The 26042-nt window shown below is 41.2% G+C and overlaps 1 long non-coding RNA gene across 1 annotated transcript; it reads right to left on the bottom strand.

Annotated features, from left to right (window-relative positions):
• Positions 1 to 458: 458 nt before the first annotated feature.
• LOC127382547 (uncharacterized) lies at positions 459 to 25616 on the bottom strand. The gene is made up of 3 exons (XR_007888977.1): positions 25551 to 25616; positions 12148 to 12215; positions 459 to 2673 (listed from the first exon to the last, which is right to left on the bottom strand). It is a non-coding gene; the product is annotated as an uncharacterized LOC127382547 (long non-coding RNA).
• Positions 25617 to 26042: the final 426 nt, after the last annotated feature.

Below are 26042 nucleotides of genomic sequence, written 5' to 3'. Positions count from 1 at the left end.
CAGAGAGCATAGCAGGCATTTCCAGAGCTTCCTGAAAAAAGCAATGAGCTTACCTGTGCTGCACTGCTGTCTCTCAGCCCCCCTTTTACTCTGAAAGCAGGATACCCTATGACCAGTTTGTTTAGCATCATAAACTTCCTTAATTCCTATTACATTGTAAAATATCAAAATTCGTGGTGAGACAACACAAGTTTCATTTAAAAAAATAACAATTAGATAAAAGTGTAGTAGTTTCCTTGTGCATGAATACTGTAGCAAGAGACTTTCTGGAGAGCATTTTCATTAACAGCAACAATAATAAAAGTAATAATGATAGCAAAAGTTAAGACATGCATTTTGCATTTATACAAAAGATACATTCTGTAGGAATTTTCTTCCAAAACTGATGTTCTCCTAGTCCAGGGACATGCACTTAACACGTTATATAAATATGTAATTAAATTCAGGCAACAATGCTCTAGTTTCAGATATCATATATTTTTAAGGAGCTGTACAAGAATAAAATCCATCTGACAATAGCATTAAGAACTTGCAGGGGCAGGCTTTACTAATCTTTATTCCTGCTGATGAGCACTTAGTCACATGAGTTATCCTACTTAAACGAATGAGTGAATAGTGTAGAACTGCTGTACCTTCAGAGATAATTATTCATAATTTGGGGAAGAAATCATATCAATGCTGTCTTTGTTCCTTCTTTAACCAATGAGGATGGCTAACCAAGACATTTGTAAGTTATGTGTCCGGATTTGTAAACAGTATCTGAAATGAAGAATTTAAAACCATCTTCTTTTGGTTTTGATCCAATTTTGGGCAGTGCACAGTAAACATGCCTATTAATTTAGCCCTTGTGTTGACTCCAACAACTAACATAGAATGCATTCTGCTTATCAATAATGAAATGCTTTCCCTTGCGTTAATGGGAAACTGCCATGTAGTGTCAGATTTGCATGGCAGAATCCTGAGTCTGTTTTCCCTCTGACTTTGAGCCCCCCAAAGTTCTCTTAATGACTCAAATGGTCAATATACATTATAGGTTCTGTGTTCCTTCGTTTACATTTCAATAATGAGATTATTATTGTTATTACATACTGTGCTTCCTTGTTCAATGTGTTCCCTATTGACAAGAAGAATGGATGTTGCAGGTTCAACAGAATATTTCTAAAGTCCATGCTTATGCAATTATTTACATCTCTGTCCAGTCTCTATTACCCTTGGGTTTTTTAGATTCAGGGAAGGTAAATGATTAATCATTACATAGATTGCTAGAAACAGCAATAACATCAAAACCCTTTGATTATTTTTATCATGTAGTAAATTCTTATATTTTGATAGCTTTCCAGTGTAAGTTAAATTCTGCTCAGAACTAACTGTCAATTTCTTTTTAGATTGTAACCATGCAGGTATTACACTGGGCTTTTTTTCAGTTCTGGAGAAGTTAAGATATCTGCCTTTTCCTTCATTGATTTGCCTCTGGCATGCCATGTACTTCTCTCAGCAGAACTACTGACTTAAGCTAAGTTAACCACAACAAACACGCAAAGCTATTGCACCCACACAGCAATTTCTGCCTGGTATCACACACAAATGACAAATGCCTATTTATGCCAATCACCTAAATTCTTCTCAACAATTCGAAGCCTCTCATCATTTTTCCTTTCATAGGTAACTCTAACAACCTCTCCATTGCTGCAACAATTAAATGAGCATGCTTGCCCGTCAATGCTGAGACTCATTTTGAGTGGGCATTCTGCTCAGGTGGAGATGTGAATGGGTGTAAGTATCAAAGAAGATTTTTCTGGTAACAGTTCTCCTACATGAGTCAGATTCTACATGGGCCTGGAGGATATAGATTGAAAGCCTCTCCTCTGACTTAATTCTGTACATTTTCTCTACTTTTCCAGCCTACGGTTGTAGGCGGGCATCAGTAGCATCTGCAAAGTGTGCCAAGATTCCAAATGTTTCAAAATAAAGTAGTTAGGAAGGACATTAGAAAGCCATTGAAGCTATGTATAAAGAGAGCATTCAAATTTTGTGGCATCCAGACTCATTTGCACTTACAAAGGACCTTCAAATTAGTATTAGATATTAGTTTTTAGAACTAGCTCAATTTTTTTCAAAAATATCTGTTCCTTAACCACACTGGCCTGCTTTCTTTTGAAACGTCTCTGGCAAGTAAAAGGAAATGTGCTGATGAAAATAATGATTTTGCCTTCTCATTTGACTAGCCCATTACCTGAGTTCAGCCTTGGGGCCTGATCACCATCTGAATTTGAGTCCCCTCCTCTGGAGACATTCAAAACCCGCCTGGGTGCAGTCCTTAGTAATGTGCTCTAGGTGATCTTGCTTTAGTGGGGAAGTCAGACTAGATGATCTCTAGAGGTCCCTTCCAACTCTGGCAGTTTTGTGATTCTGTGAATTTTGTTGCTTGAAGACATCTTTATTTTGTGTTCGAAAAACATTTACAGATGGAGTGAAAAAGTACTTCTCCTGCAGCGAACACTCTTCTCTCTGTGCTACTTTCTTGTTTCTTTCACAGTGATTTTTCCTTTTTTTTTTGGGTAGAAACAACATTTAATGCTGAGCATTACCATAATGTTTTCTAAAAGCACTTTCCATGATTGAAGAGACCGCTGCTGGATTCCTCGCAGACCCACTTGGTAGCCTTGCAACAAGCTAAAAAAATAAGAAAAAGGAAAAGTAGGGTAATGACAGAAATCTGCAAACTGACATAATTCCCCACATTAATAAATATTTCAAGCCATGCCACTAATGATGCGATTTTCTAAGAATACCAAGAACCTTTCATTAATGACCTCTGCTAATGCCTTTTCCTGGCTCGAGTCGTTCCTCCCAGTCACACTAATAGCAACATGACAGACAGGCCAGTAATGGCATCCTGGGGGCCACGGCCACCGCAGGCCAGCTGGGGCCTTGTTCCAAGGAAAGAGGGCTGGAGGCAGCCCTGACCTTCCCCTCATGGTGTCCAGGGAATTGTCGTCAGCCCAGGAGGCCTCTGCTGGGATTGATCTGCGAAGGAGTGGTGCCCATGGGAGAACTGGGATGATCCGAAGAAGGGGAAAGGCAGGAAAGCCTATGAGCTGCCCTGGATTATACAGGGGACTGATCTCACCCAGGGCTGCTTCAGCAACAGAGAAACAGTGAAATAAAGTTGTAAAAGCCACTTTGTCCCCACCTTGTTTGCTACACTCAGAAATACTGTCCAACGTTTTTAACATAGTATTTACCTGTGATGTTAAATCTCCAAAGAGTACAAGGAACTAGGAGCAAATTTAATCTGCAAAACAAAGGTTTAAAAGCATCCAGATTTCGGTCATTATCACTCATCATTTCAGCCTCTGTATACAAATTAGTGGATTCTGATCTCTTCTCTTGAAACATTTCTCATGCATTTTCCTTGTACCTATTGAAAATGTAGTTATGCTTCTACCCCCATGGGGGCCACTGAGGGGTGGGAACTGTCATCTGACTCTGGGGAGGAAAGCCCTGCTGCTTTGTCAGATGCTCTGGGACATGTTCCTGTGGAGCAGAGGGGGAGGAAAAGGCTGAGAGTGACAGCAGCAGCCTGAATATGTCCATGGCTGTCACTGAGGTGGGTGGAGGGCCCTCTGGGGGAGTCTTTCACTCCTTAGGAGCTCACTTTGCCACTGGCATAGAACTCACTGTCAAACCCAGTGTTCTCTGTGCATCCGGGAATACAACTCACCAACATTTCTTTTGGAAGTGCCCAATTTTCACTAGCAAGCTTGCCAGGGGAGACTTTGGGGTCACAAGGGACATTGGGACTAACAGCTCTACCTACAAACACAGGTATTGTCAGCCATTCCCCAAACTACCGTTCCCCCAAGAGGGGCTGTGTGTTAGATCATGCCCAAGCATGGCCAGTACAGGAGGGTGCTGGCTCTTTACTGGGCTTGAGCTGATCCCAGGCTGAAGTCATATTAGGTCAGCAACCTGATGGCAAGCAACAGAGATCTCTGAGTCCATGCTTGCAGCAGTAATGTCTAAGCTGCCTGTGTGTTCCAGGGACAAACATGACACTGCTCTTAACATTTTCCAGCACTATCCATCATTCAGGCAATTATTGGCAAATAGCTGCAAGTGATGAAATACAAACGCACCTGCTGTGCATCTAGTGCTGTAATGCCTTTCATCCATTCAACATATCAGTATCTTTTCAGACAGATGCCAAACAGTTCTTGCAGGGGTGTTTTTTCAAAGAGGCTTATGGTGTGAACATCTTTTCTTGGTTCTCCAAGTGAAAAAACATAGGTCTGTAGCTCAAAATGATCAATTTTGATCTGATCAGGTTTTTTCCATCTTACAATTATCAGAATAGCTTAGAAGCAAAGAAGTTAAAAATCCTAGTAAACTGAGGTTTTCTTCCATATTCTCCTTAAACGTGGAAATAAAGGGAGGAGCTGAAGGAGCAAAGTTTATTCAAAAGTAATGCAATACAACAGGTGCTTTTGACAGACATGTCAGACATGCCTAACATCAAACTAAGGTGAAAACAGCTTTGCAGTTGTGTTGCATCTCCAAGGGAGGAAGAAATTTGAAGGACATCTTTTTTTTGCTTGCTCTATACTGAACAATTTCGGTGCTTTAACACACATTCTGAGTAACGGCAGGACAGCAGCCAATGACAGGGCATGATAAGGAACATGAAGAGTGAGCAATCAGAAATGCAGAGCTAACTCTCTTCACTAGCATGTGATTCAAAACAGTGGCTCCCATCTGCATCTGATAAAATTAATTTAATTGTAAGCCAAGGACAACACTAGTTCATTTGCTTACAGGGCATGGCCATTGCTGTTCCAACACATTCTTGAGCAATGCACTAGAGAGTATCACAGGCTACCTCTTCTGTTGTGGCTTTGGATTAATACTTTGATTAATGCAACATGTGTACCTCTCAGGGATATCAAGAAAAAAGTCAATACAGAAGAAGTTCTGGTTAGTGAGTTTCATATGTTCCACTTCCTGATACAGAATCTGACAAAAATGCTACCTGTGAAGCCCCCCCAAATGCTAAATTAAAGTAACGTTTGTCTTGATTTTGAGATTAAAAATAGTAATTAATTCCTTTTCTTTAAATGCTGCCCTTGATGAAGGTTATTTTTCCTTGCAGCAGCCTTAATCTGATAGTTTTTTATAAAGCAATGAGCTATAGCAGTTCCTCCTCTGGGTGAACTCTTAATGTTTATTAATTGTTCATGAACTAACATCAGCATTTACCCAAGGAACAGAAAAATTATATTGCTTTCCTGGTTTTACTAACAAGATTGGGAACCTAGATTTGCCAGATTCAGTGGAAGGACCAGCTGTGGTTGTGATTCCTGTCTGTCTCCCTCCCCTCCCTAGGCTGGGTTCCTTCTTGTTGCTGTGAACTCGGGAGCGTTTTGCATCAAAAGAGGGAATCACCTTCATTTCTAGCATTTCATAGAGCTGCATGCATGATTAGTGCAAATTTGGATCAACCTAAAACCATTAACAAACAGCTCTTCAGGAATAGTAATGTTTCCACTAAAAAGTACTGGTGTTTTTGAAAAGCTGATGTAATTCTCCTCCAACTAGATATAGTGTGTTAGCTTTTAGAAGAGACATATGGACTCAACCAAATACAAAAAAGCAAGTTCTTTTCTTTCCACTGCTCTACAATTAATGTCTCTAATTTCTAAATTGGTGAATCTTAAATTATGTATAGATGAAAGATTCAGATGGCCAAAGAAATTGCTTAAGCTTAAAAACAAGAAGTCAGATTGGGTTGAGACTTTCAAAGCCTCAAAACATGAGTTGATCACAGTTGTGATTGCCTGAATTAAATAAGAAAAGTATTTTTCTAGCATATAATAGAGTTCCTTAGAGAGTTTTTTAACAGTCAAAATGAATGCATTTAGGAAAGGTACTGTGTGGAAGTAAACTCCCCTAAAGACCAAATTTTTTCTCATTGAAGCAGGTTTCCTGTGGTATAATCCTGATTCATTCCAGCTGAAACTCTTTGCAGGAAAGTGTCAGTTCTGGCAATATTTTACCGTCAAACATTTTCAAAAGTGATTTTAAAAAATTTCAACATAATTAATTTTCTAATTTCAGTGTATTTCCATTATGTTTAGAGGGATTCCCTACATTGAAATAAAACCCATGGTTTGAGTAAGATAATTGTCAAAACTGGGTAGAAATATTTCAAAGTTTTTTGGAACAAAAAAAAAAATTACACAAACTAAGTTTGTTTATTTGTTAAAAAAACCCTACAAATCCTAGGATTTGACCTCTTTGACTACAATAAAAAGGAAATTGTTTGTTTGCCTTTTTTTTTTTTCCCCCATGGGAAATGTCTGGGATATTCTATCTACATCTAGTACATATGTTGGCCAAAAGTAACAGTTTCAAAATGCTGACTAATACATCCATTTGTACCTTTTTTTCCCCAAAAGAGTCTGATTAAGCTGTGCAAGAAGCCAATGTCTTAAAGTTCAGCACCACAAGGAAATTACAGGTGGTGAATCAAGCCCATGAGAGACTCTGCAACAGAAGGGAATGGGGCTGTAGCTTGTCAAAAAAAAATATAAAAATAAAGGTCTAAAAATTCCAGTGTGAATTGTATAGGCTGTTCTTAACCCTCCAGCAAAAATTAGCATCATGAAAATTTCTGCAGTTGAGAGCTTCAAGACAAGTCTCAAATTCTACTATTAAATATTAGAATCAGTGGTAGTACTGCAGAGTGCCCTAGTAGTGACTAATCATAACCTATTAATAGCAACTGATTTTTTATGATGCTGCACTTCCTCGTCTTGGCAATTAGAGGATCAGTTTGTGTCATTCAACCATCTTCTGTTTCAAAACAGCATCAAGTCACTTCCACCACCTCCTGCACTTTGGCACATTAACCCCCCTGAGCAGTAGTTCTCATACTTTGGCTATATTGATCTAAATGCGTGTGTCTTCAAGAAGCAAGAGGTGGTCTGGAGCATGATTGTTTATTGGTTTAGCCTGGTTCTGAAAACACTAAAATGCAGACACATGTATGACAGGCATATATGACAGTCACATATATGTTCCTGCCATGGCCCACAAGGCAGTATTCATTTCTCTTGGCTGAAAAGCTAATTTGAGTCATAACTGAGCAACTCCACTAGCATGGCAGAGACTAAGAAAGGTATAACCAAGACTGAATTAATCTCCATTTGTAATTGCCCATCTTACCCTGGCACCTTTCACTACTGTACTTTGTGTTGTGTTTGTGTATTTGTGTTCACAGCATCTTTAACAAACAATGCCTGCATTCAGTTGTTTGCCTGGTTAGAAACAGAAAGATGGCAAATAGACCAAACATGAGACCATCTTTGCAGGTGAACAGGATCTGTCTCTTCCTGAAGGACCTCAGTCCTGTATTCTGTCAAACATATTGATGAGTGAGCTGCTACCTGGTTTACAATATGATCAGATATGATCCTTCCACAGTGGCCTTGTGCCAAAGCTTGATTTGATTTCTTGGGAGTGCAGGTTCTTCCCCACCTCCCTAGACTGTCCTCAGCAAGACAGATGATCAGTGCTTGCATGCTGACAGTGTGGTGACAAAATGGCCTCTCAACTTCCTCACTTTCCTTTCTGTAATCTGTTACTGTCCTTGTCTGTTTAGTGACGCATTTTAGAGTGGAAGCTGATTCATTTGAGCTTAGTAACACAGCCAAGCTGCTTTCTGGCATTATCCCAGCATAATCACTATAATTCCTTCTGTTTCCAATATAGGTCAAGTTATGCCTGATTCAATAAAATACCATCTTAAAGTAAGCATCATTCGTCTTTGGGTGCATTAGTTTGTTTCATTTTGTTAATTGGTATCTATCATTTTTGTTTGCTTTTTCAAATTTTCCTTGCTCTTTAATTCTTAAATCACATGATGGATTATTAAAAAGATTAATCCCTGTTAAATAAGGTGACCATATACAGAAATTTCTTCACAGTTCAATTTCCATTCTTTCAGGTTTCAGCATTCATGCTGTCTTGGAGCTAAGAAAAGAAGCGAGAAGTTCTGATTTTCTATTATAGGCATAGAGAAGAAGAGGAAAGAGAGGGTCTAGTAGTCAAATCTGATATTTAATAGAAGAGACAGTAATTTAAAAAAAAAAAAAAACTGGACTAGCTGGGAAGGTTAGAGGGGGTCAAGGGACTGGAAATCTGGTATTTCTCTGTGTGGCATGTGGAAGACATCACCCATGTTGAAGAGGGAGAGGGACAGCTGTAAGTGTATAGGATTATACTTCTCTTTATTATTAGGTGTTTTTAAGCCTCAACTCCAAAATGGCAGACATGCAAGTCAAAGAGATCAGTAATCAAACTGAAAAGCAATATTCACAGCTTTTGTTATTATAAGTGACTCCAGCCTAAAGGAGGCCTCTCCACCACAGAGGCTCCTCAGCAAGTGAGGGTTCTATATGTGAAGATTTATATTCAAAGGAAGCAGTTTTTCAGAAAGTTCTCCATATCCACAGAAAAGATGCATGACAAAAATTGTATCTGAAAAATAACTTGGCCTGTCAGCACAGCTAGCAAGCCTGAGGAACTGGTCTTTTCCTCCCTTCCCACACTCCTCAGGCAGCTCTTGCCCACCTGCTCTGCATTTCTACCAACTGGTAAGGAGGAAGGGCATGGGGTGGCAGTGCAAGGGACAAGAAAGAACAGGGACAGAGCAAGGAGAAAGAAATGGGGGTGGATGTTTCTGAGCATTAACGATCTGACCCAGCTCCTGCTGGAATCTCTTCATGGCACTCTGAATCTACTTACATGTATTTCTGATGGTTAGGAGAGGAAACACAGGGTAGATAGTGACGTAGGAAAAGTGTAGGGCTTTAAACTCTTACTGTTCCTTACAACGTGCAAGGAGAATACATTTTTTCCTTAGGACAGAATGTATAAAATCTGTGGCAGCAGTTCTGTTTCAGACTGAACTCAGGCTGTAAATGGAGGCTGTCTCAGCTCAGCCACCTGTTTGAGTCTCTCATGCTCAAAGACAGTTCTTGTGTTTTTTCAGGTAAGACTGTCTCTTTCTAGAGTGGATCACCTCTTCCTTTTAGGGTAGAGCAAGGACACCAAAGTAGGACAAGTCCTGCATTATGCAGCTGGTTTTACTCTTGACCCTATCCCTGTGAGCACACAGACACATGGACAAAAATTCTGCAGCTTTTCCTTTGAATTGCAAACCTTGCTCTTTTGGCTTTGCTGTTGGGCAGCAGGCTGCCAGTATCACCAGGCTGATACAGAATATTGAGGCTGTCTGGGAGCCTTTGACAGTCATTCTCCAGGACTTGCACCAGATGAGAAACCTTAAGTAGCATTTGTAATCCCAGGAACTGGGATTACAAATCCCAGAACAAATTTTGCCCTGCATTGCCCAGATCATAATTCTCACTATGCTTTCATACTCTTTTCGTCCTTCTGTTTAGCCAAATAAACCTAAGAAGACTCCTGGTTAAGAGGCCAGAAACATTTGTGTTCATTTGCACACCACCATCTGGAATCATTGCTCAAATTAATTCAATTTACTTCAGTGGACTAACACTGGTGATCATTTGGCCCACACCTTTTTTCTGGGTTGGTCTAGAGAGACTTCAGCCACACCGAAGAGCAATTCAAAATTATGTGGTTTCTTACCCTGATTAAGTCTTTGAAATGACTTCTTGAGAGATCTACTCCTCTGGAGATAATAACTGTTTTATGTAAGTGTGCTGTGATTTTCAAGTGCATTCATGTGGAAAAAAAAAAGGCAAATTCCTCTCTTATCAGGGACTGCAATTAGGGTTGTGAGTTCCTGAACTGGCAGCTACTAGCTTTTAGTTACCGTAGAGAATGACTGAAATCAGAATATGAGAAAGGTTGCTGTGCAAGAGGTGATTTTAAAAGTAGTTAAGGCAGGATTCAAATAACAAGTGAAGTGGAAATAGAGCTGTGTTGAGGAAGAGAAAGCCTTGAACTTCAGACTTTCCATAGTGTTTTATATTATGCACTCCAATTCATGAAGGCCCAAGAGACTTCATAATTTCTCCAGGGTCTCTGCTCATGCAGTGGAGCTTCCGTCAGTGGCAACAGTTTCTTGTTCTGAACACAGAGCCTTACCCCAGGCACTGGAGGAGATGGGGTTACACTGTTTCATTGCCATTCATTATAGTGTGCATGTGACTAGTGCTCCAAGGTATCAAACAGTTTCCCTATGACATCAGTGAAACATGGAGGCTAGCCTGGTTTCCCGATCATACTCACCCAGCATAGACATATACATATATATATTGGCCTGAAGATGCCCCCTTCTGCCAGGGTGACTGGGCACTCCAAATGGGAAGCAGAAATATCCAGGCTTGCTGGATGCTGTAGCCTGTACCCAACATCTCTTTTGGTTGGACTGGGTGGCCTCAGTGCTGGCAGAGCTGGGCACACACCAGCTCAGCTCACCCACCCTGAGTAGAACTCTGCTAAAGACTGAGGAGAAGCTCCTAGCCATGGACAGCCACGACCAGCCTTGTGGATTGCTACAGGGGTGTGGTGATAGTGTTTCACACTTCTTAGGGACAACAAGACGCACTGTGTTGTCTTTGTTGTCTTCACCAGAGGGGAAAAAGGGAAAATTGCCAGCAAGGCACAATAGATTTTCCTCTTTTAAGATTTTCTGTCTCTGGAGCCCAGGGGACACCATCAGAGGACTATAAGGGCCATTCATTATCTCTGTGCGAGACCTCTAGTGAAGTAGTCACGAGTCAGGTACTCTCCAAACCCTGGGGAAATCTGCTGTAATTCTGTGTCCTTTCTAGACAACAGTGAGGTGTTTGCTTTTTTTAAAAAAAAAAACAAACCACTGCCTTTTTCCACTCTGACCTATCTACATAAAGGGACAGAATAAAACAGTTTTACAAAGATGTTATTACTGCCTGGATTTTTTTAGTGCTGGCTTCTTTCCCCCATTTAAGCCTGCTTTTGAGATGCCTTTTAAGTCTGCTAATGAGTAAATTCATCACAATTCCCAAATAATTTTTTTGTAATTCATTGACTTGACCATTCTGGATATTGCCACATTATGCTAAACAGTTCTTTTAAAGCAGAGATAACTGGGGAAAAAAAAAAGTTTATTTCCATAAGAATGTCCATTTTCTTTCAGGCTTTCCAGATTGATGTTTATTTTTTTTTCTTAGACTTCAAAATAACAAGGAGTAACTAACTGAATCCAAACAATTAGTCAGTTAAAAATAATAAATGAGGACAAATCAGATTTGTAACTAAACAGGGAGAAGCTCTCTGGTCTCCATCCTGCTCCTAGTCTAGTATGTAACATCTTTTACTAGAGTAATTGGGAGAAAAACAGGTTAATTTATCCATCTAGACATTCATGGTATCAACAGAGAAGTATAAAAACCACTTTGGCTGATGGTCATCTCCTTGCAAAGGTCTGAAACAAACTATTCAGATAAGTATAGCACCATCATACGTGCGCCATAAGCCCCTAGGTGCAATAAAGATCAATAATACTTGGATCACACAATTTTCAGATGAAATATTTTAAGTCAGAACTGTTGGCAGCCTCTTAAGGAAGTAATGGCTGTAAATTCACGTTATTCATTAGCAGAGTCAATACATGGCATGTAAAGAACCTCGCTGTCACTAAGCATGTGGAAAATTTTAATCAAAATAAGTATTTTCACTTCATCTTTTCACAATTAAAAAAACCCCAAACAAACAGAAAGGGAGCTTGACACTAATCTTCTAGTGTTGCATTTATTGTTAGTGGTACTGTGTGCTTCAGACAGGCAGAAGCACAATAATCAAAATGAGGCTGTTTATCCTACCAGCTGCTGACATTCACCCCTTGCTTCCCCGGTCTTCCTAGACTGAACCTGGGCCCCTCTGACAAGTGCTCCCTGGTGCAGTTGTGTGTTGAATAGCTACATCATTTCTTCTCTCATCTTCCCATCTCCTCCTGTCTCCACTGAAATGCCATAGTTTTCACAATTATGGCATCTTTGATTATTTTCTCTCCTCATCAGGAATTACACTATGTGCTGTTATTCCTCATTGATAATATCTACTTCATCTAAGTGTTAAAAGCAAGATTGTATGGTCCATATCTGGGTCATCTCTTACCTTTCCCACTGCAATTTGCTTCTCTGTAGCTTCCTCTCATCCAGCTACCTGTTTTTTCTGAAGTTGGGCTGAGGGAAAAAAAAAAAGTGTATCACTTATCTTCGTATCAGTTCATGCATCCTTGTTTCTTTTTCCACATTTTTCTCTGTTTTTATATTAAAGCACCTCAGTTCTGAAGTTCTGCACCTCATTATCCTCCAGTCAGCAACTATTATGCTTGAAACAGAATTTGGATTTTTTCTGTATAATTCCTGAAGACATCAGTTCAATATTCAGCATCCATGAAATAGGAAAATAGCAGGCTAAAAACTAGTAAGAAAGGAGTAGAAAATATTATAGAAAACATCAATAGGCCATTGCCAAAGTCTGTAATGAGCTCACATCTTGAAAACTTCATGCAGTTTTCATGAATCAGTCTTTAAAACGATATGGTAAAACTAGAAAAGGTACAAAAGAATATTAAATCATATAAAAATACTAGAAATAATTCATATATATATATATATACATATATATATATATAAATACAATAATGAACACCACAGAGAAAATCAGTGGGGAATAATTATTGACTGTTTCTTACAATGCAGGAACTGAGGGACATCAGATGAAATTATCAGGTGGCAGGTTAAAAACAAAGGTAATGCTTTACAATCTGTTCTAAAATTGTGGAATTCATTGCCAAAGTGTACTGCAAAGGGTGTTGAGAAAGCCAAAAGTACAAGTCTGCTTAAAAAGCAATTAGAAAAATGATTGAAAATTAAGCCTACCAGAGTCACTAGACAGAGAGATGTGGTTACATTCAACTCTGAAATTTCCTAAGGAGACAAGATCTAAAGGCTGGGGCCTAACAGTGGTAGCATGATGGCATTGTCCCACTAGGCTTTTCCTCTAAGCTTCTACTACTTGACACAGAGAGCATGTAGGCAAGAGACACCTTTGTTCTGCCCCACCATTATAATTCTTTCTTTCCTCCCCTCTTGATGGGACCCTTTGTCATTTTGTCTTCTCCACTCAGTCACCTTTCCTACTGTAAACCTCCCATATCCTCCCCATCTTTCACAGGAATTCCTGGGTATTGAGTCATCCTGCAAACATATAATGATTAGCCTTACACCTTTAGTGCATATGTCATAATCTGAACTAAAGCATCAACTGATTTGGGAAGGTGTCATCCTTTTTTATCATTTGTAGATTGCTGAAAATGCCTTCAGGGACAAAGAAATGTCACTGTATCTTCCAGCTTCAAAATATCATGCCCGCATCTCACAAACTTTCTTGTGGTAGGAGAGATCAGCAGAAAAGCAGAAATAGGAGAAATAAATAAATGAGAGATGGATGGATGCACTCTGCATTCCACAACGATCAAGGGAATGAGTTTTGCTTCTGAGTTAATGCAGGCAAAGATAAGACAGTGCTGGAGATGTCTGAAATCCTGCCCAGTGGAGCCTTCATAGAAAGAAGGCTCCATCATCATGCCAGAGAGGGATACTTCCAATGGAGGGCTCATAAACATGGTCCATCTCCTGTTCTGTGACAGAATGTTCATGCAACATTTGGGCACAGCATCTGACACTCTCCGTCAAGTGACTCGACACATACTGATCACCCACTGACAACATCAATCTCTTAATTAATGTGACAGTCATACATCCAGTCACTCGGAGACGGCTGTCACTGTTGGAACAACTTGTCCAGCCAGCAACCAGCTTTCACTGCATCTGAAGAGCATTTATGAAAAAACAGGGCAGAACATTTGTGAAGGAAGAAACAGCATGGATAAGGGGGACCTTGTCAGTGGCTCCCAGGTGGGCCTGATGAGTCTGTGTTTCTGTGCTGCTCCCCATCCTGTGCAAGAGGCAGAGGAGGGAAAAAACTGCAGATACAAGCACTGTCAAATAAGGAGCTTCTTCAACATGATCAGCATGCATCTTCCAGCCTGATAAAGCTAATAGGGCTGAGTGTTATTGGATCAAACAGCTACAGCCCCAGATTATCCGGCTTAACCTGTTGATCGATCTCACTTAGTACTTGCTGCAAACGCATACCCTCATCAACAAGAAACCATTCATTGACGTGGCAAATGACATATATGGGATCTTTAGGTGATGAAGGAGCAGCCAGGCTTTCCTTAAAACATTAGTGTCATCTCCACAATTATATACATTCAGTCCTGAAGAAGTGCAGATACACGGTCAGCTCTTTTGTCAGTAGCCTTTACTTATTATTTTCTTTCAGTGGAATCAATATCTCTTTACTTAAATCACCAGTCAAAAGGTGCCCAGTACTGAACAGATCTGTTTAAGAAGCTTTGTAAGATAATTCTTGCAGTATATGTATTTGGAAAGACATTTCCAAGACAGCTAAATGCTCAGATTTTTCTTTTATCTTTCACTCTGCTTTTTTGTGTTTCCAGATCAAGGAGATGTGTGGGATTTGAGCTCACAGAACCATTGTTACAGCCAACAGCTGATGATTTGACCTCTGCTCATCCTTGTAGAGTGCTAGGAAAAAAAGGAACTGAAATGAAATAAAGCTGACTTTAAAATATAAATTCAGCTACATTCATCATACTGTACGTTTAAGGTTGTGAAATGACTGAACATTCAAAAATAACCCTAGTAAGTGTCCTTGGAAAATAATTGTATCAAATTATTAATCTTCACTAAATAAATTGGTTTGACTCGTACTGCAGCTGCCTGCAGCAGATGTCTATTTTACCAAGAAGTTCAAGGCTCCAGAGAAATGTAATTTACATACCAATTTTTAAGTACTGGTAAGACTAACTGTCTTTAGGAGGGGAGCATAATTCTGGCAGTATGTTCCTGAGGTACCATCTTGCTAGGAGGTGTTGATGCTGTTTAAGATATCCAGGATGCAAAAGCAGTTGTGGAGCTCTCATGGAGAATACAGAAGCCAGAGAAGGCACCTAGTAGTGTCTGCCTAGTACTACCTAGTAGTAGATTTTGCCTTGTCTCTGGAATGCAAAGAGGTAGCTTATGTTGGAAAATGGGAAAAAAAGAGCCCCAGGAAGGGCAGGTGCAAATTTAACCAGGGACAAAGAAAGGAGAGAAGCTACAGGGCCTATAGCCACAGCACTTGGTTAACAGCATGGTGGTAACATTTCTTGGTGACCTGGTGGCTGTGCAATCCTTACTTGTGGGAAGGGTAAGCTATCACAGAGTACAGCTTGTGAAGGAAGGTTGTGTCTACAGAGCAGCATGATTTCCCCTCTTTAATGGGTAAGGAATCGCAGTCAGATGAGAATGTTCCCTTTGTAGTTGTAGTCATACACTAATAAGGATGACCAGGGTGAAAATCAACCATGCAACTGTTTTTAAGAGTAATGACTATACATAAATAAATAAATAAACCCCAGAAGAGTTTTTTTATGTCAGTTAAGCCAGTTAAACATAATGTACCGACTCCTCATTGCTCCCCAAATAGACACCAGGCAGTGATATTAATTTGTAATTTCTTTTCCATATTTGGAGCATGGAGAGTAAGAGAATTTGGGGAAAAAAAAAACAAAAAACACAAAACCAAAAACACAACAAACAACTGTAGGAAAAGACTGCTAAAATAAAAAAATCGTCCAGAAGAACCTTACAAGGAAAATTAAGTCCACAAACTCATTTAAATCCATGACAAAAAACCCTACTGATCCTAGGGAGATGAGTGGACCGAATGAGATCAGGGAGACTGATTTGGGGCTCTGTGTAAGAGAAATGCAGGGAACCAGTGTGTCCTCAGCCTACAGACTGTGAAGGAGGCTCTCATCTGTGACACCAGGCTTCCCAGAGGAACAAGCAACAGTTGCATACAGTGGGGAAGATGCAGATGTGTAAATCAGGAGCGTAATACCACATTTCTATATGTTACTTGTGTAATCTCCTCGAGGGACTAATCTTACACCTAAAGTATTTTGAAAAGGATGGTGACCCAAACGAGGAAAACTGGGCACCACAGTGAACAAATGAATGGTTTGACAGCAAGCAGCTGGCATATTTCGCATAATATCTATTTTCAGCTTCAATAGCTAAACTGGCCTTTCTCTTTCTTTTTTTTCACTAGGCTCTCTGTGTTACACAGCAACTCTGAGGGACTAATGGTCAAGTTCTCTGGCAAATATCAATGTCACTCCAGAATTTAGTGAAGACTCAGTGCCTTTTTCCCCTGCGGTTTCTCATTTGCTTCATGAAATTAAGCAGATTAGGATGTGACACATGAAGCACTGTCAGATTTACAGCAGTAGCTGAATTTTCATGAACATTCTGCTGCTTTCAGCATACATAGCTTTGCCAAGAAAACAATCTCAGCAAAGCAGTGCTCACCTAGCAGGACGACTTTTTTTAATTTATTTTTTTTTTATAAAGATAAAAAAGAAGTGTTTTGTCTGTCCCTTTTTTTGAGAAAGCAGACAACAGAGAAGGCTGATGCCGAGATGTCAGAGAAGGTGCCTGTTCAAATCCAGGCCAATGTGTTGGTGCCTGATCTTTGTAGATTTCTGGTGGCTGGTTGATGCTCTGACTGAAACACTGTGATGATACTTCAGACAAATAACAACTTGAGTGTCTGACCAGTGATAGAATAACTACAGTGACTGAAGTGATCCCTACAAGCAGTCTCTGCCACCTTAAGAAGAGTAATCCCCAAGCAAAGCCACCAGGAAATGCTCCAGGGTCTGAGGACTAGATTGCTCTGCCATGAAGTCCCAATGAGCAGCAAGTTAACTCCATACCATGGGACAATGAGCTGTAATAAACTCAGATACAGCAAGAAACAGTGGCTTTATAACTCATATGTTGGATTTAATCTGTAGGTTGGCTCTGTCAGGGAGAAGACAATGCAATAGCTGGGGCGTTGCTGGCAGCTCTCTGCAGTGGTGATTCATTCAGTGTTCCACTGTGTAGCAACCATACTGCATACATGAAAGCGCAGTGTTCTGGCTTGGGCCTTGCTCACCAGCAGTGCTTTAATGTTTCTCAGACTCCATCATCTCCCTGCGAAAAAGGATCGGAGCAGGATTCCATCACATACGAATGTTTTCACATGTTTTCTTTAAATAGTGGAAACAGGCTTTTTAAAGAAAATGTTAAGCTTCTCTTGAAATGTCATCAACTCAACACACAACAAAGTCACCAAACTGTGAAAAAGGAAGGCAGTTTGTTAGGATGTGCGTATGTGAATGAAACTAACAGACATTAATCAAATTATCTGAGATACACAAAGGAAAAAATGCAAAGGAAAAACATAAATCTGAAGTAAAAGCCAATCTGGGTTTTTTGTTGGTTTTTTTTTTTTTTCATTTTTGTAAAATTATTTTCAGCCTTACATAGAAGAAACTTCTAAATATGTCTTTCAGTTAATAGTTTTCTCCATTTTGCAGTACCAAGCAGTCTGATTTTTATTTTGACAATGTTCTTTGAAAATGTTCCTCTTTCAAATCCTGACTGCATATTTGGAGAAAAACTGGCATGCAAATAAACAATTTTTGACAGAGGATCACAAACATTTGTTCCAGTTGTCTTTTAAATATCCTATTTCTAACAACATTATGACCTATTTAGAGACTAGAACTTCTGGAATTGGTGGCTTCCATTGGTGCATCTCAGAATAGAAATTCAGAGAGTGCCGAGCCAGCAGTCATTTTCGTGCCCTGAAAGGACCGTTTGATGGGCCAAATACTTAGAGCTGGGAAGTGTTTGTCCATTTTTTTTCACTGCTGCAAATGTTCAATTACCCTCAAGAGCAAAGCCTGCTTATTTTGTGATGGTTGAACTTTCAGCCTTCACTTGGAAAATTATTTCCTGAAGGGTAACAGTTGTCAAACCAAAGGTATTTTAGAGACTAACAATTATTTTTGTTAATTAAATGAATCTCTTTCACTTTCTTCTTCCCTATCCCCTCACACATTTTCAATATTGCAGCCTTTTATGATGAGATTTTGACTTCTGAAAGACTTTTTTTTGCTGGAGTTAACTGGGAACTGGTCTCTCTTGTGGCTGTATTGATTGAACGGAGTGGGTAAACTCTCTGAATTTAACGGTGATGCACAGCCATCTGCCATGCTCAGTGACTAACATTACCCCATTTTTGTGGGAAGATGTGATTCCATTTCAGATCCTTAAGCAATTCAAATCACCATATACAGAAGAAATTTTGCTTCTTTAGCCACTTTTTTTTTTTTTTTAAATTTCCCCTAGAGAGAAGTTGAATCCCCTAAAAAATGTGATTGAGGAGGCTGCTTTTGATGAAAACATAAATGAATGTTTGGTATCTGGTGAAATGCAACAGATCATCAGTCTAAACTTAATTTGCTCACCTCTGCTACTTTGCATGGACTACCCATTTCAATAGGATTATAACTGACTACTAGCATGCAAAAAAAAGAGCTAAGCTCTTACAAAAAGGTTTAGCATGAGTTGTTGACAAATTGAACCTGATGTAAATAACACTAATCAATGCATCTTGGCAACTGCCAGATGGGATACTGTATTTCCTGATGGCTTCAAAGAGCATTTTAGAAAAAGATGCTGAAAACCAGAATGCATTTCAGCATAGAAAAGGAAAGTGGTGGTAGATGGCAAGGATGAACAACACAATTAACTGGTTTTGGGCATTTTGCCTCTTCTACCCACTTGTGGGCTATGTTTTCTGTCTCAAACATTGCTAATAATGTTAGTGTATATTTGGGACCTCTTTTCAATAGCATCTTATTTTACACTACTATTATTCTATAGTTTAATGGTTTGTTAATAATATCAATGAGGTAACTATTGACTAATAATTATCAAGTATTTGTTATCAATTATTAGTTTTTGCAACATTTAATGGTATTATCACTCTACTTCTGTGTTGGAAAGGTAAATTTACAAGCCAATACACAAAAATAATGAGCAAATTCTGGAACTGAAGAACTCTCCAGCTTGAGCTGCAATGGGAACAATAGAGACTGGTAAGCCTGTAGAGCAATAGCTGGAATATGGCTCTACAGAGGCACCTGACTTGGCAGCTGAAGCATCTTTCTAGGAATGTCTCAAGAAGGTGAACTTGGAAATCTGCAAACTAGTAGTGATAAAGTGAGGACAACCATGGCAGAGCAAATGCTATGCAAGACAGCAAACTAGGAGACAACCTGGACAGGATCCTGTTCTCTAATCACCTGCTTCATGCCTTGCAACAACATGGCTTTCTCTGAAAAAGCTTTTTTGCTTTTACTGAGCTAATCAACAAGTAGGATAAGAACTGAAATTGCCACTTACAGCAAATTTGGTTGTAGTTGAAAGAAATGCAGGTATGTTTGAATAAGTTACATGCATAGTAAGGAGCGAACATGTTATCATGGACGTGACTGAGTTGTAGGTCCTGAGGAGCAAAGTTTCTGTCATTAGCTTTGGGCATCATGTCCTGCAAAGTTAATGATCCTGAAGAGTTTTTTGGTAGAATTAACTAGCTATACAAAAAGCCTCCAGAAGCTACCACACTCCCAGTTCCAGGGACTTCCTATGTTCCACTCCCACTTTGATCAAAAGCTGAGCATAATTTACAGTGTGGGGGACACAGGTTGTTGTAGAGCATTGGCTTAAGGACTGCAGCCTTTAATGGTGCTCCCATGAGGCTCTGCCTTACTGGATCACATCTGACTGTGAAAAGTGTGCATGGGGTCAGCCCGTCAAAAAGTGCATTTTAAAACTGTGTGATGTTCAATTAAAAATAAGTGCAGCATTAAGGCACTCTGATTTTTAAGATACAGAACAGTTCTGTGCTTATGATCTACTGGATATAGCTTCTGTTCCATGCAGTCACTGGGGAGAAAGACAGGTCTTTTGCAGACCATTGCAGCATACTGTACGGACCCTCCATAAATTATTGATGAAGCAACAAATTTTCCACACATGCATGAGCAACACACCTTATCTTTCCCTTTGGAGCTTGGGTGACAGTTGTTCATAATACAGCTTTTGCTAAAATGTATTCTGCATGCACAAAATAAGGTTTTCAAAGGGTCTTAAGCCAAACAAATCAAAAGTGTTCATTATTGAAATACTCAAATTTATCTGCTAAACTTTAAATTTCAGCCCAAAACTTTTTCAGTGTTAGAAGTGTCAAAAATCACCTCTCCCTTTCATATTATGAGAAAAAGATATTTGTCCCCTCCCTCTCACTTGAAAATAGCAGCTTTCTTTTTCCCTTGAGCTTTGAGTTAACATCATATTTGGGCAATGTGAAATATCAATCCAAGAAACAGAGGGTTCAGACACTAATAAGAAGCTGACAACCAGAAAGCAAGAAGGAAATATCTAGACAAGTGTTGTTATATCTTATCAACATCCCATACACTGTAAATACCTGAGGAGTTGAAAACAAAACCAAACCCACTTATTAACAATGTTGCTTCCAACAGGATAATTGTAGGGGGGAAGAGAAAGAGCTCCACAGCTCAGTACATGGAGTAAGTATTTTAGGTAGGGCAGAGCAGTAGCAGTCAAGCCCTGCAGAGCTGATTTCCCTGGTGCCATGCAGGCAGGCATGTAACAGAAGCCTTTATTCCAGAGTGTGAGGAGCAATGTGACTTGACTGGTTGTGGTTGTATAGATTTTGTCCCAGCGAAGCAGGGACATCAGATGGTGGTGTGCTGAGATACAGCCTGATCCATGTCTCTCCTAGGAATGAGACAGCTCCTGCCTGCTTCTTTTCAGGGGCTTGGGAGGAAACTGCACACTGCCTCCAAGTTATCTTTGTTTTCAGTATTGATGAAGCCTTTTTCCCAAGTTTTCCTGATCACCTGGGGCAGTGCAATAATGGAAGAAGGAACCTTCTTGAGGCCTGTTGACCTCACGTTGGATGAACAAGCTGACTCTGACTCTCCGGACTCCTTTTAGGAGGGTATTGAGATAGAAGACAGGTTGAAATTCAGATTCTGGGCTGCATTTGCAGAACAGGGGATTTGAAAAGAATAATTTTGTAACCTGACTTAAATATTATTCCATCTCGGTGTATTTGTGCTCTCAAAGGACCAGGCACACAGAAAGGCTTAGGTCTACAACCTCCGTGAAATCAATAGGAAGTGAGGAAGCTTAGATAGGAAATATTCTCTTGTATCTGGGTCAAGGTTTGACAATGTGAACTACTGTGAAAAAATGGCACAAGATCCTGCACCAAAGGGCTTGATGTGTAAATATGAAGAGAAAGTTACTGAGAAGTGAGAAATTCAGGACTTCTCACTGCAGGCACAAGGCCTCACTCTTTTTATCCTATTAAGTTTTAATAGAATAATAGAATAATAGAATTTCTTGAGTTGGAAGGGACCTAGAAAGGTCATCTAGTCCAACCCCCCTACAATAAGCAGGGACATCTCACACTAGAACAGATTGCTCAGAGCCCCATCAAGCCTGACCTTGAATGTCTCCAGGGATGGGGCTTCCACTACCTCTCTAGGCAACCTGTTCCAGTGATCCACCACCCTCATATTATAGAACTTTTTCCTAATGTCCAACCTAAATCTACCCTTCTCTAGCTTAAAACCATCACCCCTTGTCCTGTCGTTACATGGTCTTGTGAACAGGTCTTTCTCAGCCTTCTTATAGGCCCCTTTCAGGTACTGGAAGGTCACTATGAGGTCTCCCCGGAGTCTTCTCTTCATCACGCTGAACAACCCCAATTCCCTCAGCCTGTCTTGATAAGAGAGGTGCTCCAGCCCTCTGGTCGTTTCTGTTGCCCTCCTCTGGACACACTCCAACAGGTCTACATCCTTCTGGTGTTGGGGGCTCCAGAGCTGGACACAGTGCTCCAGGTGAGGTCTCACCAGGGCAAAGTAGAGGAGCAGAATCACCTCTCTCCATCTCTTGGCCACACTTCTTTTAATGCAGCCCAGGATGCAGTTGACCTTCTGGACTGCAATTGCACATTGGTGGCTCATGTCCAACTTTTCATCCCCTGGGTCTTTTTCCACAGGGCTGCTCTCTAGTATGTCTTCCCCCAGCCTGTACTGATCACATTGCCTGTTGGTTTAACAGACCTGCTCAAACGAGTCCACAATTCATTTTTTTTTGTAGGATGTGAGTCTTCAGTGAGAGATTACCACCTCCTGAAATGCATGGAATAGAACTACAAGAAAAATCCAGATACATTTCTAACTATCATTAAACACTATAAAGGGAACTGGCTAGAGCAGAAGAGTTAGAAACTTACGATTTGCCAACTTTCAGTGGTTCAGTTTCTCAGCAAGAGCTCTTCAGACAGCCCACAACTGATTTGCAGTAGCTATAGAACACCAAAGCAGGCAAATGTAAAACTGATGTGGTTTTCCTCAGCAACCCAACTGAGAAACTAAATAAGGGCCCACTCCCACCAGAGACCATCTGGATCATGGCAATGGAAGCAGTATGAGGCGCAAAATAAACATAAAGGACCATCTGGCCAATAGTGCTGACACTGCTCAGTGGACCCTGCTATGCATGATGTGATCCAGTATGCATCTTCCTCAAAATGTTTTATCACTTAGCTGAAGGAAAATTTAAGGAATCAGCCACTGACAGTTGGTTATTTGGTCTGCAAGAGAAGTGTCAAAAGACTTCCATGACCTCTTGCACAGGATGAGAGGCTCAGGCCTATCGTAGTCTTAACCTTCAAGGCTGGCAGGATCAGAAGGAGCATATAGAAGGTACCATTGCTATTGCAATAAAACCAGAAAACTTCAAAGAAAAAAAATTACATTTTTTTCTGAAGGCAAATTAAAAGTGGATCCACAGGTTGCCAAGGATACAAAAGCCCATTTACTCCATTAGTATTTTCTAGCAACTAAGCAGAAGTGATTAAGAAGAAAATACAGCTATATTTATAATGTTCCATTAGGTTTACAGGATTAGTTCTTTCAACTGCAAACTACCACTGGTGACCTTTTTCTCAACTGCTCATAAAAACCCAGTGGGCTGATGAGACCCATTTTAGAACCGCCTGTCCTATCTCTGCCTCTCCACAACCATTTGGGATTAAATGCCTGCAAGCATGTCATACATGGTAATTTTCACAAGACAGAACCCTCACTTTGGGTTACAATAATCCAACTGGCAGTTTGTATAGCTGATCTGAGAGGAACACATGAACAAGTATGTCTTAGACCATAAGCAAGCTGAAACCGTAGGCACACTGCTCTGTGTGGGAGCCTCTATACTCCTGCCTCAGAAAAGTGACCTTATTTTCCCACACATGCATGAGAGACTAAAGCAATCTCTCTGCTTGTGGGACAAGCAAAAGAGCTATTTGTCTTTTTTCAGACTAGGCTGAAAGAGGAGAGAGTTCCACCAACAAAAGGTGCATGTGTGCATGGCAGGAGACTCCATCTTTAAAATGTTACGTTGGATTGGTAACTGCAAGGGTCATTCCTGCCTCTCTCCGTTGGTGTTGGCAGTGGTCTCCTCCCAGAGCTCTTGTGTCCAGCACGCCCTTCATAAAAAGGAAAGTTGAGTTTTTGACATGTGGCATGCCCTTAGGTAGGAAGATCCTGGGGGTGTCCTTCAGCCAGCTGTCATGGGAGCCTGCTTTTGGTGTGAGGTGTGCAAGAGTTCTGAGAAATTGTGTTTGCTGCAACCAAAAGCTAGAGCGGGCTGGGTGGGTTTCTTCAGTTTCTGGAGTGTTCCCATTAATATTTTACTGGGAACTCATTCTGAATAACCTTCTTCTGTGCTGGACTTCAGGACGGGCCTTCCCACTGCTGTGTTTTATTGAAAAATAACAAGTTTAAAGACATGTCAGTGTCCATGGACAATCTCACAGAAGCTGGGTGCCAAGGTGAATTCTACATCACCTGGATGGAGAGATCCACTCACAAATCAAAAGTTTATTTCAGTGTCTTCAGTACAAAAAACCTGTTGACATCTTTAAAGTGCTTTTTCAGTCTTAGGAACCGTTGTGTGAGAAGGTCATCATGGGGTACCGCTACCTTTTCTTTCATGGGGAACCACTACTTTTTGTTTCATGGGGACTGGACATAAAAGAAACTACATTTGTGAAAAATAATCTGTGGCTTTATTTGTGCCAGCCCAGCAAACTGAATTTGTGAGGTTCAAGTTAGTCTGTCATCGTTACCAGCAAGGAAAATTCTGCAAGTCCAGTTATGCCTTGCCATCAGGGTATTCTGGAGACACAGAGTGGCATGGATGCAATGAAAAGGATGGTTTTGCCTACAGAGCTATCATTTCTGGTAACGAGTGAGAAGAAACAAACCCAATATGATGCCCAAGTTACAGCCTAAATTGACAGAGCTTTTGGTAAAGAAAAATATTTAAAGTCCATTTGTATATAAATGTAGTAATTTTTTAATATAATCAATAAGACACTTAGGATATTTTTAAAAGTAGAAATATGGCTTAAATCTCACCCCTCAAATTTCACAGGGCTTTTCTGTTTGCTTAAGGACACACAGGAGATGGATTCTTTTCTCTGAATTTGGCTGTATGCACTACACAGACCTCGGCAGTTTTAATGAAGACATTGCAATTTAAAAATATCTGAATAGAACATAAGAATGGACTTTTAAATATTTACACAGTCCAGCTTTTATCATATTCCAGGTTGTGCTACAGTCCTTGAGAATCATAATCAGGACATTAATCTTCATTTTTTAAAAGACGGAAACATTCAGTATTATAACATCTGTAAAATCTGTAGCCCTAACAGATCTTCAGATCAACCCTACAAAAAATACAAATAATACATCCCCCTCTCACTTGCACACAATCAATCCACAGGATCTGATTACCGTTTGTTTTGGAAGCATGCTATGAAAGGATAGGCTCCATGGCTGCTGTCGCTGTTGGCAAGAAGGGAGGCAGGGACAGTCTTCTTAATGAGTGTTTGTACAGTAACCAGCACAGTGGGACACCAATAGCGATAATACTAAACTTCAATCAGAGATTTAAAGCATTCCTGTAACATCAGACAGACTGTTCTGACTGCTGCATGACCAGGGGCTTCAGCTGCTGTATGAAATCCTTAGATTCCTCCAGGGATATTTCTGAACCTTGTTTAACTAACCCAGTGAGGGTGTGGGTACTTCCACTTCCCTCGTTTTTCTCGTGCCGCCACGTTGCTTTCAAACCAGCACCAACTTGAGGAAAATGGTTACTTTACACTGCACTTGCCCCAGAAACCAAAGCACACGCTGCAGCTCCTGTGCCCCAGTGCTGGATCCAGCAGCGGGCAGGAGGATGCGTGTCACCCCAGCCCACGCAGAGCTTCCCCGCAGCCCAAGGCAGGCTCAGCGCCCGGCTGGTGGGGCCCAGGAGCCCACAGCCCTGTGCTCCAGCACCATTCCTGCTTTGCTTCGAGGGTCGCTCCGGCGCTGGAGCTACGTGTCCTATTGTGGGGCAGCGACATCAGGGACCCAGCTGCTCCCCTACCTGCCTTGAAGCCACAAGGAGCTGACGCAGCCGCGGCCACCACGTCGAGGCCCCGGCCCGCCCGGGCTGTACCTCGGCACCCCTCTCCTTCCTGGGAGGGCCCCGGCTGTCGGGGCGCCGCAGCCAGCCCTGCCGGCCCCCGCCCGCGGGAGCCCCGCACCCCGCTCCCCGCTCCCCACGCACGGGCGCTGCTGGCGGGGCCGCAGGGAGCGAGGCTGGCGCTCCTGCCCCGGGCCTGCCCGGCTGCAGCACCGCGGGCGGCAGGACAGCTCGGCCGGGGCGGGGCGGGGACCCCTCCGGCGGCGGGGGGCGGCGGCAGCCCCGCCGCAGCCCCGGCTGTGGGTTTAAAGGGGCGGGGCGGGGCGGGCGGCGGGGCGGGCGGGGGGCGGCCCGCGGCGGCCCGCGGCGCCCATATAACCCCACCTCCCGGGCGCGGACTGCCGCGGTAATTGGCTGGATGTGGTACTTGGAGATGTTGAGCTGGCTCCTTCC

This window comes from Apus apus, chromosome 3 (assembly GCF_020740795.1).
Source record: "Apus apus isolate bApuApu2 chromosome 3, bApuApu2.pri.cur, whole genome shotgun sequence".
Lineage (NCBI taxonomy): Eukaryota > Metazoa > Chordata > Aves > Apodiformes > Apodidae > Apus > Apus apus.
Note: the sequence above shows the minus strand (reverse complement) of the source record. Positions and strands in the feature narration are given on the sequence as shown.